We start from the raw sequence: 13,913 nt of genomic DNA, 5'->3' as shown, positions 1-13,913 counted from the left end.
TGATCCTGAGACATATTTTTTGTCGTCTCAGCAAAAGTACCTGGTTTGACCAGCAAACTAAAAACTCGGAGTTATACTCTATATACCCATGTATAAACTTATCAATGCCGGAAACTCTAAGAGACAACAGAAAATTTGAAACTTTGGTACACCGGCTGCGTCTTGGTACTGAATTTACGAAACACTTCTTGTACAGAATAAAACGTGTCTCTAGTCCGCAGTGTTCTTGTGGTTATCCAGACGAAGATGTGCATCATCTTCTTCTCGAGTGCTCGAAATACGATACACAAAGAACGGTACTGCAAGCTAATTTCTTTATATTAGACAGAAGACCATGCACTCTAAAAAAGATACTTGGCCCATGGCCAACTGTGGGCCTTCAAAAAAGAGCGCTTCTTGCTCTGAAAAAGTTTTTAGAGGACACCAACGTTTTGGGAAAATATTAAGTATTGGATGATCCGAATACGCTAAATGAGTTACAAAAACGTTGTTCGTGGTTCATAGTTGGCTTACGTGGTGATCGCAACTTTTACGCAATATGTATAATTCTGTCCTGTACTTAGAGTGTATTACAAGTGTTGTTGTGTGTTTTGGCTATTCAAAACATCGGACTTTATATATGCGCACGTGGACTGAACTAATGCACAGAACTTTGCGACTCATGTACTGTTGGACTGTATATTTTTTATTGATCCGGTGTTCTACTGAGTGTTATATTTAGTGTCGCTATTCTCCCTTTTTGCGCAAATTTGTTTCGTTTGCCAAGTGACAAGGAGTAGCCGGTGCCACCACATAAAGGCGCCAACCTCGCCTAACATTCACTTCAATAAAAAAAAAAGTGTATAGCGATAGAGAATGTAAGTAGGCCGCTTAAGATCGAAATCAGAGAGGCGAAAGGCTAGATAGCTATATATATATATATATATATATATATATATATATATATATATAATGCAACCTAGTTAAATTAAGCAGGCTAGGGGCCTGTTTGTTCCCGCCCGATTTCAAAGGGGATACCAATAAACGTCATCGTCGTAATCATTTCAAGGGCGGGTTCGCTGAAAGGCTTGAAAACGTTCTTAACTAGCCTATTCAGAACAATGCAAACCATGACCTAATATATCTGCCACACATATCGCCATGTATACTAGATGCTTTGCTTAATCGAAACCGCCAGAATACATCGCTATGTTCTTGTCACAGAACGTCGCAGCATTTTGTGAGATAAGCGTACCTATAAGCGGCAGCTAGTGATGTCTATGTATCGACAAAATTTGCATTTCTCGCCAAAAAACATTACAGCCAAACCAAAAAAGAAAAAAAGAAGAGCCAGGATAAAATTATCTCAATTTCTTCCCTCTCACTAGAAAATTCGCTTTCACAAAATGCAGAGAATGAAAGATCTTAGCTTGTTCTTACTAAATGTGCCCTGCGGAATATTTTTGCTTGGACCACCTCAATGTATATGTAACGGCTAAATTAGAACCAATACGGTTTTTTCCCAACTTGATCGTCGTACTCCAGAGCCAGTGCGCAAAGTTTGCCTCTGAAAACAAGTTTATGACAAAGCATTGACCCAGACGCCCAATTTCAATGATGGATAAGTCATAAATGCACCACCCTTTTAAAAAAAGCATTTAGAAATAGTCAAATTTAGCTGTATTAAGGATGCTTGCCGAACACATGAACTCCTAACATTTGAAATGGAGTTCAGATGAAAGAATCATGACTGAATTGCAGTATAAATAATTACGAAGTCGTGGACTACAACGTGTTATTTGGGAAGGGCCTTTACTAGCGGTGTTCGAACTTTCACAACTTGGGGCCCTATAACGTAAAACTATTCCAATATGTTTCTATTCCAATCTCCTGACGTGAAATTTGCGTAACCGCCAACGCAAGCACCGGGCGGTCACCCGCAGGGTTGTCTGAACAGACCAATCAACCGCTCTCCTCGTTCATAGGAGGTCACTTTTGTTTGCTTGAAAAACGAATAACATTGCCTACACTGAGCGGCTTGTCGTATCTAATTGGCTGACAAGAGGCGAGGAGAACGCTCAAGTGGAGAGGGATTCGATGGGGCCGAGCCACTGCACTGAAAGTCGATAACCGGATGAAGAGGGTGGTGCCGGCGTCTACGATTGGTCGGCTTTCCCTTACTTTGCTTGCGGTGGCTGGTCGAAAATCGCGGCGGCATGCAACGGAAGCTCAAGAATGACGCTAAAACGGACCCTCAGCAAAGAAGAGTTGGCAGAATGAGGGGGTAAACGTGCCGAAAGTGCTCGAAAACGTTACAAGGCCACGCAAGAAGTTTTATTATACGCAGATACACCCATGCGCTCCGGCAGGTGCGAGTAGCCAGCGTCTGGGCGATCGGCGTCACCCATCTTCTATTCCTTTCGGAACGGGGCAGCCTGCCGCTATTCCAAAGAAAATTCAGTTTTGTTCGGCATATTAATGCATCTTTATCGCGTACACGTCACTTTGACGCGGTGAGTTCTTGCGGTTTTGTGACGTCGCGTGACAGGCAGGTGAAGTGGGTGCAGCCCGAAAGCTTTTTACCAATAGCCGAGGGCTAATGGCGAAAAGGGGTCGAATCAGAAATAACTGTTTTTCTTTTTTCTGTCAAATCATGCATAATCAGCGTGTACACATCATATCAGATGGGGAGGTATCGCGGTTTTCGTGACGTCGCGTGACACACAGGTGAGGTGGGGGTGGTCGAAAAAAGTTTTTGACCAATCGTGGAGGGCTGATAGCAGAATTGGAATAGAAAGGTTTGGAATAGTTTTACGTTATAGCGCCCTTGGAATGCGCATCCAGTACTTGTTGCCGTTCGACTCGTATTCGATTCGAGGATTCACTCTACGAACTTGTGCAATGTTCGCTTCTGTTAAAATATGAGGCATAAGAACACTCGCAGGTGTTTCGATGCAGGTGAGTACTGTTCTGAATGACTTTTCTGCAGGAGAGCAGTGGTTTATACGAAAGGGTACCAGTTTCTGAGCGAGCACATCGCGCAGGTAACTGCTTAGTAATTGCGTGTTGTTCAAGAAACAAGACCCCGCTTTTAGGCAGCCTATATACGAATTTGTTTCCTTGATGTAGGCGAAGCAATTTATTATGTGTTCAGTCTCACCAGTTTTTCATCCCTTGTAAAACTATGCGCTGTGTTGTGTCACAATCCTTGTATTGTTGACTTACTTCCAGACTAGCGCTCGCAGTCTCCTATGTCTCTGTCGTATAACACAGAGAGTAACAGAAAGGAATAACACCGCACTCACGTTCATCTGGTGAAATTTTGTTGCGTTCATTACTGTCATTGTCATGGTGTACTAGGTAACTGAAACCAGCTTCTTTTTTCTCGTTTATAAGCGTCTCAGTTAAGCGGCGGTCTAGGTGCGAGCGGTAATGCATGTATATACTAAATAAACTAAATAACCCTCATTTTTTACCGATCGGACTTTATGTAGCCCCTGTTTTGTGCGTTAGGAGAAAATATTGGGTATTCGAGTCAATATTCGGAGGTAGTTGTTTTCATATAGGAGCGAGAGGTCGAACTCAGTGCGGCAGTCAGAACCCTGCGAGCAGTCAGAACCAGCCCCGTGCGTAAAGCGCTGGTGACGCGCCTGACTGACCGGCACTTCCGCTCGAGATGCGCATGGCTAACCGGCGGTTTTTCTTCGTTACATCACAAACATTTCAAACGAATTCGAAGATGGTCGAGCCTCAACGTTGGGACAGCTAGCATGCAATGATCCACAAGCATTGTGCATACAGAAAAACTAAGAGGACTTGGTGCCCACTGCCTTTGAAAGGGCTAAAAATATCGCCGTACACCGAAAGTGCTCGCGAGTTCCAGCATGATGGCCCAAGGTACACCGAGCTTAAAACGGGTTGGCAGCAGGGACGGGCTAGGCAACGGCACGCCTAAGCGGCATACCACAGAGAAATAGGAGAATGCGAGCGCTAGGCTGGCAGTGAGTCAGCGATAAAAGGTGAAATTAATGACGTTGACCATTTCTGTTTCAAGACTGGACGGGGGTTATACCGACACCTATTCTTTGCGACAGCAATTAGGTCCTCACGCATCTCAATTCCATTGATCCTCATTTCGTCGAGGCCATTCTAACTACCGTGCCAGATCACATCTTCTTCCCATTCCAAGGGGCTCTGTTTATTGATATGATGTCAGTAGACAACCACGACGCTCTCCTTCTGTGCTTGAATGTACGACACACTGAAATGCGTGCCCGTACACGTACTTCTAAGCAGCAAATTAACTGTCATAAATGTAGTGTTGAATCAGAATCAGAATCGGTTTTTATTGAGATGATGTAAAAGATTACAATATGTTAATATACAGAAGGGGGTCCCGAAGTCAAAGACTGCAATTGGACTTCCTTTACAAAGTAAACGTAATAAAACACATATTACAGCACTTTCAGCAAATCACCAACATGGAAGAATTACAGGTTTTAGTAGGAATAGCAAAACTGAAGAATTACATGTGCATAAATGTCATGAAAAAAAGCACTGTAACATAATCTCGTTGACAAGTAATAAAGTAACAGCGTAAGTGACGTGACGAACACAGTATAATTTGCTAACTCGCATGTATATGTAAGGCGAGGACATCAAAAAGAAACCTAATGGTATGACAATGAAAATGAAGGCACCTTGAAAGAATGGTTGTCTGAACTAGGCATCAGTATTCGACAGAATGTAATCTGTTAGTTGTTTGTTGAATTTGTGAATCTTCAGTGTTTTTATATCTAATGGTAGTGTGTTCCAGAAGGCGATAGATGAAAAATGGACGCTCTTTTTGCCATAATTAGTATGTATTTTGGGTCAAATAAAGTTCCTATTTATTGCAAACCTGGTAATATTAGTATTTATTAGAGAAGATTGTGGTATCAAGCTATCGCATCGTGTGTAATTGATTAGACGGAACAAAAAGGTACCTAGGTTATATTTGAGTTGAGTGGCTGAAAGAATGTGATTAGATCGTAAAAGGTATGAGGCGTGGTGGTTATATGGGCTAAATGTAGTTATCGTAATAGCCGGATTCTGTAGGATTTTCAATGCCTTTAAATGTGTTACGTAAGTGTTTCCCCAGCAAGTAACGCAGTTGTTAATGTGGGAATGAATTAATGAAAAGCATAACGATATTAATATTCGATGGTCAAATATGTTTTGTGCTCTTGATCCCGTAAGTAATCTTTTGTTTTACTTTGGTTATTTGTTCAATAAATTTAAGATTTCTCTCTATTTCTATACCAAGATAATTACATTAAAAACTTGCAGGGATAATACTGGCGCCAAGAAAAATAGGAGGAATGGAGTGAAGTGTTCGTTGGTGGGAAGTGAATACAACAAATTTTGTTTTCGACGGGTTTACCTGTAGCTGGTTAGTATGGCACCACTCCAGCAGGCTGTGTAAATCGCCATTAAGGTTAGATACTAAAATTGTAAGACATTTCACGGAGTTAATGATAGTGGCAACCTGATGAGAAGCACCTTAGTTATTACCGATAGGGTGGAATTTTTCATGACAGATGCACACTAAGCGGAGCGAAGCCCGATGAATGGTAAAGGAACCTACATTGCATGTCGTGCAGGCATTATCATCTCAGGCAAAGTGTCCCGTGAAGATCAAAGCTAGACTCACACGCTATCGTTGACTGCACTAATGTGCTATCTACCCACATGTCGTTAGCGTCGGCAATTAAACAGGTCGCCAAGTTTTGTTTCAAGGAGCAGTTATGCAAGAGATGTAGAAGACCCTATGATTACAAGGAATGCATATCAGAAGTTGCACTTGGAAGCAATGGCAACAGTCACTCAGGGTCTTATCAGTAAAGCCTCCATCAATAAAATATATGCATTCGTTCATGAGTCTATTATCACAGATCACTAGAACCAATAAAGAAGCGAGTGAGATATCGTTCCTGCGTTAGGGGAAAGAAAACAAGCTACTAGAACCACTTACGAGAAAGACAAAGCATTCTGTGCTAAAGCTAAAGCAAGCTAAAGCACAAACCTTCTCCCCCTCTCTCAAGGAAAAAAAGAGAGAGAACACAGAACAACCTGACCCTGAATTCAGTTTTCGTAAGCCACGGTTTTCCATAAACTAAGCACTGTGGAGATTCTGCAGAGCCGGACTCAGCAGACTCAAGGGATTCTCCGCACTTCACGGAGTTGCAGGAACAACTCACGAGCACGTTTTCTAGCGCTTCAAGGAGTTTGCTTCCGACAGACTTGAACTGAAGAAGTCCGATGAACTGGGTTCTTCGCCAAGAGACCTCTGCGGCCGGGTATGAGACGGACAAAATCTGCATGTTCTAGAAATCACTGCATTGTCCTAGCGGTTTAGCTGGAGAATCACGCAGGTGTTCAACCGCTTTGCACCTCTTCGCGCCTTCCGTAGCTGACCTTCCTGTCAGCCAGACAACTTTCTAAATACCGTCCCCAAAACCCAAGCTATAGCGACGTTTCCAAATGACAGTGGCATATGTAGCCTTCTCAGTCGCTTGATACACAATTGGGTGCCTTGTTTTAATACTTTTCAAATTTGCTTTCATTCCTGCTTTTAAACTTCCCACTGTCACTTTTAACAGGCTTTAGTGGTCATAGCAAGATGCTTTCTCCAACTAGTTTCCCGGGAGTGGTAGAGATGCGTATACTTTTCTCTATCACGCTCTCTGCCAATGTATTGTTTCTCGTAGCACCGTTTCACTTTAACAGTACAGGAAGATCACAGACTACGCGCCGCTAACTGATCTCTTCGGAAGTACTCGCTGCTAACTAATCTCTTCGCAAGTATATCATAGCATGCAGCGTCGTCACTTACTTGGTCGGAGACGAAGGCAGCGAGCCACCTAGTGCACCGTGATCCGGGCACACATTTGAGTCTTCATGGTGGAACTAAGAGGAAGAGACGCCGGCGACGACACAGTTCTGAAGGCACGTCGCAGATCACCGCGCGATACGGTCATTCCGGCCACATACCATAGGTGAGCTGCACTTGTTATCGTAAGATCACAGACCAAATGCTTCAGCGAGAGGGCTTCAACCTTTATCATTTCTGTGTTTGATTTCTCTGCGCTTACTGCGGTCTTTCCTTCTAGACGCTCCAATGTCGCTTGACTGACTGATGCATAGTGCAATGCATAGAAAAATTGGGGGAAGTCAAAATACGGCAGACAGCTGATGTCGGGCATAGGTTGAGTTGCTTCACTTAGATGTTAAGAAAAAAACGGAAAATAGGACATGCCCTTTAAAACGAATGTAACATTGGCACATTCATGGGTAGCCTCAGAAAGTAGCTTTCTTCGAGAGAAAGATCATGCTCCCGCTGTTCCGCCTACCTAACGGCGCTTTAAATTTGGTCAGGCAAGTTATATCTTCCAATAATAAACACGTTCTTGGCATGCTGTCCAGTTCGTCACTACTCTTATGCATGAGACATGTAGTATCTTTATCGGCAAGTATAAACAAGACCCTAATTCTCAATGTATTTGTTCGCACGCCTTTTTTGCCATTGGTCTGTCGCTTTCGGTAATCATAAGTCCAGATTCAAGACCAGCTGGAATTTTCTCTTACGAAGAATACTATCATAGGAGGTATTTGTGAATGCGGGCTCAAAACCCCACTACCCATGGGACAGATATCTCCCTCGGATAGTTTACCCAAGTAATCCAGCGACTGCGCAAAGAAACATCCATGCAAAAAAGTTTCAATTGGGCAAGCGCACTAGCAAAAAGATAACAGAAAAATTCGTGACAGGGCCATTTTCCCAAGAGTTTTCGATAAGACGAATGCGAAATGCACAGTCTAGAAACCAGTGATTTCTTTGTAACATTTGCAAGAATAAAGCTATAGCTGTATTACTTGAAAAGGAATACAGGTATGTAGCAATTTAGTCTTTATTTATAGCTGACAACCAACCCTCTTCTCCAAATGATAAATCAAGCTGGTGCAATTTGGGCGTCCTTCAAGGATCCGTGAAAGAGCCTATGCTTTTTTTGAATATATGTACGTAACTTACCTGATATTCTAGTTTGCACGCCATGGCAGCTAAGTGGCTACGACCTGCTGCTGCTGAACCCGAAAGACTCGCGTGTATTGTTTTTTTTTTTGGTAAACGCTACAGGAACCCGTGTGGCCCAAGCTAATCCGGAGCTCTCCACTACAACCTCCCTTAGATTTTTTTTTCATTCTTATTCTCGACATTGTTGAAGTTCTATTTATATCGACGATAGCTGCATACCTTGAATCGAACTTAGAATGAGAACTTACGGAAATTTCTCAATGGTTTGTAAGTGGTTCAAAAATTACTGTAAACGTAAGATAACTCAGTGTGTCATATTTCATGCACACGAAAGTGCTTTTGGTGCTTACGGCATTAACGACTAAGCACTAGATAAAATATGTTTGCGTACTTTGGTGTAATTTTTGTTGAGCATCTGCACTGGTATCAACAGATTTGATGCATACTGCATTAATGCAGTTACTACGTGTTAGCCCCTGCACTCTTCAAGCACGGGGTAGCTTTGATTTACCCACTTTTTGAATACTTTTCTTTCATCATCACATTTACTACTGCGTCAAATCTTTGGAAACAACGTATGACGACCTTGAAACCTGTTCGGTATTTACAGAAAGACGCGCAGTAACAATACCACGTAATTCTAAGTTTGCCGAAGCCAGTCCATTATTTATTTACCTACAAATGTAGTGTTTTCAAGTGCTGCGAGTCATGATACTCTGTTTATACGTCCATAACGGCCTTATAGTACGATCGTCAATTTTATTCACCCTTGCTCTCTTCATCAATCTGTGCTACGCGATATCTTCTTTCTGTATGCTTTAACTTCACTCCTACAAAGATATTAATGACCATCGTTAGCTGAAATTTGTGGGTATTAAGTTCTGGAACGCGAATTAGTGTGAGATCAAATATTCCTTTGAGATTGTTAATTTAATTAGGAAACATTTTTTGAGCCACTCGCATCACAACGACACAACAAAATATTCGGCGTGAAAAACAAACTCGAGAACGACCTTCGTCCTCTTCCTGATGCGCTGCTGATACAATGCATGGATGCACACGAGCTCGCCCACCTAGCTGCCCTTTCGCATATATATAACAGCTCCGCGACATTTTAATCAATAAAAAGTGAACACCCAAACTGCATTCAGGACGCGTGGATTTCACGTTTGACTGTAGAAGAAAACGCGTCTCCTATTCACGTTTCTATATTTCACCTCTCTTTTGGTGTGAGCAGGTGCATGGAAACCTACTGAGTTCAGTTCATATTTCCAAATTCGGCAGGATCTTTAGCAAACCAACAAAGATGAAGATGCAGCAACACGTGAGCGAAGTGTAGGCGCTGGAAATTATGCGCAAAAATAATGACTCAGCGTAACTGACTGGTGAAGCGATTGTACGAATAATTTCCTGTGACAAAATGCTCGCTAATTAGAGAGGACAAGGTGCCACCGTCATTTCAGCTCACGTCATAACACCATTGTGAACAAGCAATCATGGCTCCTTCACGCTGAAAATTTCGGCGTCCACAACGAGCCGATTTTACCACCGCTGAAATTCTGAGTCGATAACAATCTCCTCCCGCCGCGCTCGATGAGCGGCCTCCGATGTCTGGAAATTTCTCTAAGATGACATTGTTGCACGGCTCTTTCTAACAGCGCCATCATGCGGGAGGGTGCATGAGCGACCGTTTGCGTTCTTCGATCTCTCACCCCCTCCTTCCCACCATCTAAAGAACAGAGAGAAATAAATCAATCTTTGTCTTCAATTTCGTATACCTCGTTTACATGACGGTCTGCCGCAGTGACAATTTTAACGCCTCCTGCAACCACTAGTGTAGCCGCTGAGTTTTTCGGCCGCCACGTATTGCCAACCATTTCTGATTATGTGTCCGTCAGTGATAATTATCCCGATCATTTAAGCTGTCAATCTGATATGACGAGCTTAAACATATGATGAAAAGCTTTGCTTGTAACGTTTTTATTTTTGGGGGGGGGGGGGGGGGAGTGGTCCTCATCATATCGCGACAGGCGCCGATCACAGTAAACACTGCTGCACGTGTGTATGAGCGAGGCTTGTAGTAGTTTTTGCCCAGCACGAAAGTACAAGAAGACGGAGCCGGACACATACAGGGGGTTATCAAGTGCACCAAGGAGTTTTCAAACGACATCGCTGTCCTACAAGCAGTAACGCACCTCCGCGCTCATTCTTGCGTCGAGTACACACCCACATGAAATTAATTTTAAAAAATCAGCAGTATACATCGCGCACGATTGCGCTCGTATCGTGCTCAGAACACTCGCAACGCCAGAAACAGTTCCGCAATAGACATTGCTGCCTACGCTGCGCTCGTATTCGTATCTCGAGCAGATTTCGAACAACCACTGGTTAGAACGATGATTTGTTTGGTGGACAAGTTTGTATTCTGTTGTTAAAAACGCAGCACTAATTTCTTTTAAGTTGATAGTAATTAAGTTAACAGCGCTGTGTCCATCTTGCTTCAGTCTTATGCGTTGCTAGCATCAAGAACATGGTTAGAAAGTGCATTGTCAGAAATTCGATGCCACATACAGAAATATACGGGGTGATCATTTGGAGGTTTTAGGGAGTTTGTAAAGATTGCCTGTTGCAGAAGCAAACATAATTCAAATGTAATTCAAGCATCCTTCTGTAGTTCTTCAGCTGGATAATTCAAATAGGAGGACATTACTTGCGAGAGAAATCGAAGCACATATTCAACTAATTAACAAAAAAGTCATCAATGAACTTCTTAATTAATTACGTTACGGCACATAGCACTAAATACGAATTGCAGCCGGTGAGCTTGCAAGGCGCATCCACTTGAAATGAAATTACAGAATGACATTAGCCTGGAGATATGCGCCCTCAGCATCACCGTAAGATGCACCGTTGGTCAACGCCTTCTTTAACGAAATGGTCTTTTATGCACAGAAGCACAAAAGTAACCGAACCCTCATGTACTTTGTCCCACACTTTGGGGAACAATATCCCGAAAATGGTGTCCCAGAAAATCATATCAAATTGATGCGTCTTGCAACCTCACCGGCTACAATTCGTACATTGCAACATGTGCAGTAAGGTAATTAATTACAAAATTAATTAGGGAATTTTTGTTAATCTGATGAATATGTATTTCAATTCCTTCTGCCAGTAATGTACGCCTATTCGTATAATCCAACTCAAGGACAAGGATTGTGCTACCTGCAACAGGCGATTTTTTAAAATTCTGTGACGCTAGACGCACGTAGGCATAGGCTACTTACGATAAACGCCGAATTGTACCTGTTGCGATAACATACACACATGCACGCGCAGCGACTCTGTTTCGAAGTTTTTATTGCGTGTTTCATCATGATCTTGTGCTGCAAATTTATCTTCACACAAACCAACCACAAAATTCAGAACTCAAATCAACGCATATAGAAAGGCTGGCCGCTGCCTCTGCGAACCTAGCGCCATTTGCAGACTGCTGGACGGGGTTTTTACAAGCAAGCGCAGTATCCGCCGCGAGCCATAATTTGCTTTTGACAATCGCAACATTAAAATTTATTCACGTGGCTCTCGAAAAGACCAATCGAGAACCAACTGCCATCGACATCAACCAGGAGGGTGATTGGTGCTTTGCATGACTCAGACGGGAACAAACGCAGTCAATAAAAAGACAAGCATTAATTAAAAGAATGCCATGTCTATTTCATGCAAACAAAATTTGTTTCGTGATGAATTTTCTAAAGTGTGGTGCTTACTTTATTACCTATAGATTGTATCTATTCTTCAGTGCCTCCTGGAAAAAAGGCGTTGACGTTGTATGAGTAGCAATGCTGTGAACTCTTGTGGTGTTCGCAAAAGCGCGCTCGCATACTTCGTCTACGGCAATGTGGCTCCTCGCATGGTTTCGTGTTTTGGCCCTCCATGTATTCTCTAAATTCTGTTGGTGCCAGTTTAACAAATGAGAAGTGCAACATTTGCGCTGGTGTTTGCGAGGTTGGCTTCATTGCCGTCAACGCGTTCAGTTAAGGCTAATGAATCGTTAAGGCTGACCACGTGTCCACTTTAGTTTCCTACGTGCGTCTGCGCTGGCCGACGGGCTGAGCGTCCCTCGGGACGATGCGCCCAGAACCCAACAAGGAATACTTTCGTCGTTACGGAAAGAAGCCGTGCTTCGTGGAAGGATGCGATAGGATGCGACACCCGCACGGTCGGTGTGCCGCTGCATCGCTTTCCCTGCTAAACAGGTGACCTCGACTTCAACCGCTCATCAAATAGTGTGCGCAGTTACCACTGCCTATAGTGGAGAGCCTAATCGCATCGAGTTGCAAGACATATTAAACATACTGCATTAATCGCAGTCGTATATCACGCCATTGACTACAAAAAGTGACATAATTTTTCTTTCCTTTTCCTTTTTTTCGTCGTTACTCATGACGCCGAATGCCCCATTCTTAACGAGCCATAATTGTGCGAACAACACGCATCCTTCACTGAAACTTCGCATTTGTGTGCTTCGACGCTTGACGCTTTGAAGCTTTGACGCTTGACAAGGCCACGATTTATTGTTGGACCCCATGTACTTCCACTTGTTCCGATTGCGTTCCATGCAATGTAAATTACCCGTCGCATGGAACGATGCGAAGAATGATGTGTGCTGCACATATACACACGAAAATATTACAACTACGAAAGCGCACATGGAAAAGGAATACAAGCTAGTGGAAGGTATAAGAATATATTTATCAACATCGTCATCAAAAAAGTTGAAATTTACAACTAATTAAATCAGCTATTATATATGCCACAAAATACACGCAAAACACCTAATTTGGCCACACACCAAGGTCAGCTGCCCACATCTGGGTGTGTCCCGCCCAAATGTCTGCAGATCGACTTTTGCTCATGTGGCCTTCCTCGCCACACCTGAGGCATCCTCGTCGTCCTCCCGAGGCAGCAGTGGGACAGTCCCGGCTCATGTGCCCTTCTTGGTTGCACTTGACGCAGGTACGGCCGGTGGTGCTTCTCGCTGATCTACGAGGTCCCCAATGGCGGACGTCCCCGTAGATGGTAGTGAGCTCCCCTTTCGGTGGGGTTCCCTCACGCCAGCAAACCGTTCCAGCCTCCAAGGCACCTCCGTTGCGACGGTCCTTGCACCAGGTAAATCTCATGCCGCCCCAACCTGCACCTTCATAGTCGCCATTGTCAAAGCAGTCATCCACACAGCACCCGAGCAGGAGACACCAGAAATGGTGATGGTAACGCAGGTCAATCGGTTGTCTGACTACTCACCACAAGACCGCCGGGAGGTAGCGACTTCCATTCCCACTTTGGCTCCGAGCCCGCGGCCTAGCCCGAAGAAACCTGCCGTGAAAGTACTCGGGACTTCAGCCGTGATCAAACGTTCTTCAGAACGTCTTCTTCTTTCCCTACTTGCGAACACCACGTGTTGTTGATGATGATGATGATGCCGTTGATGAGTTTGGCGCATACCCACTCACGGGGATTGGCCAAGAGTCGGGCAGACTTTGCTTATGTGTTCAGGTAATGAATTTAAAAATCTATAATTTTTGTTGCATAAATTGAAGCGAGGAAAGTTTAAAACGGTTCAGTAGACTGTGACTCAATCAAGAGAAAAAGAATTATATATAATATAAATGAGCCAATAAAAGAGGAATGAAAAGAATAATACGGTCAACAATGAAATCCATTTGATTCAATAATGATTTTTTCTAAAGCGATGCACACATTCCTGTGAGAGTGGCCAAGCACAGACGCTCCGAAAGACAGCAGTACCGGATTGTTCAATGGCAGGTTGAGCTCTCGCAATGTAATTTCTAACGTCATTTTT

At 43.4% G+C, this 13,913-nt stretch overlaps 1 protein-coding gene and 1 long non-coding RNA gene across 2 annotated transcripts in view; both read right to left on the bottom strand.

The window, feature by feature from the left end:
* LOC126546224 (uncharacterized) overlaps positions 1-6,893 on the bottom strand; it is a 69,342-nt gene extending 62,449 nt beyond the window's left edge. The window contains exon 1 of the mRNA XM_055062179.1: positions 6,854-6,893. The gene's annotated coding sequence lies outside the window, so the exon portion shown is untranslated. The remainder of the gene's footprint in view (positions 1-6,853) is intronic.
* A 5,891-nt stretch (positions 6,894-12,784) lies between these two features.
* Positions 12,785-13,470, bottom strand: LOC126546249 (uncharacterized). The gene is made up of 2 exons (XR_011892218.1): positions 13,355-13,470; positions 12,785-13,250 (listed from the first exon to the last, which is right to left on the bottom strand). It is a non-coding gene; the product is annotated as an uncharacterized lncRNA (long non-coding RNA).
* Positions 13,471-13,913: the final 443 nt, after the last annotated feature.

Source organism: Dermacentor andersoni, chromosome 1 (genome assembly GCF_023375885.2).
Source record: "Dermacentor andersoni chromosome 1, qqDerAnde1_hic_scaffold, whole genome shotgun sequence".
NCBI classification, from domain to species: domain Eukaryota; kingdom Metazoa; phylum Arthropoda; class Arachnida; order Ixodida; family Ixodidae; genus Dermacentor; species Dermacentor andersoni.
This window is presented reverse-complemented; position numbering and strand designations above follow the sequence as displayed.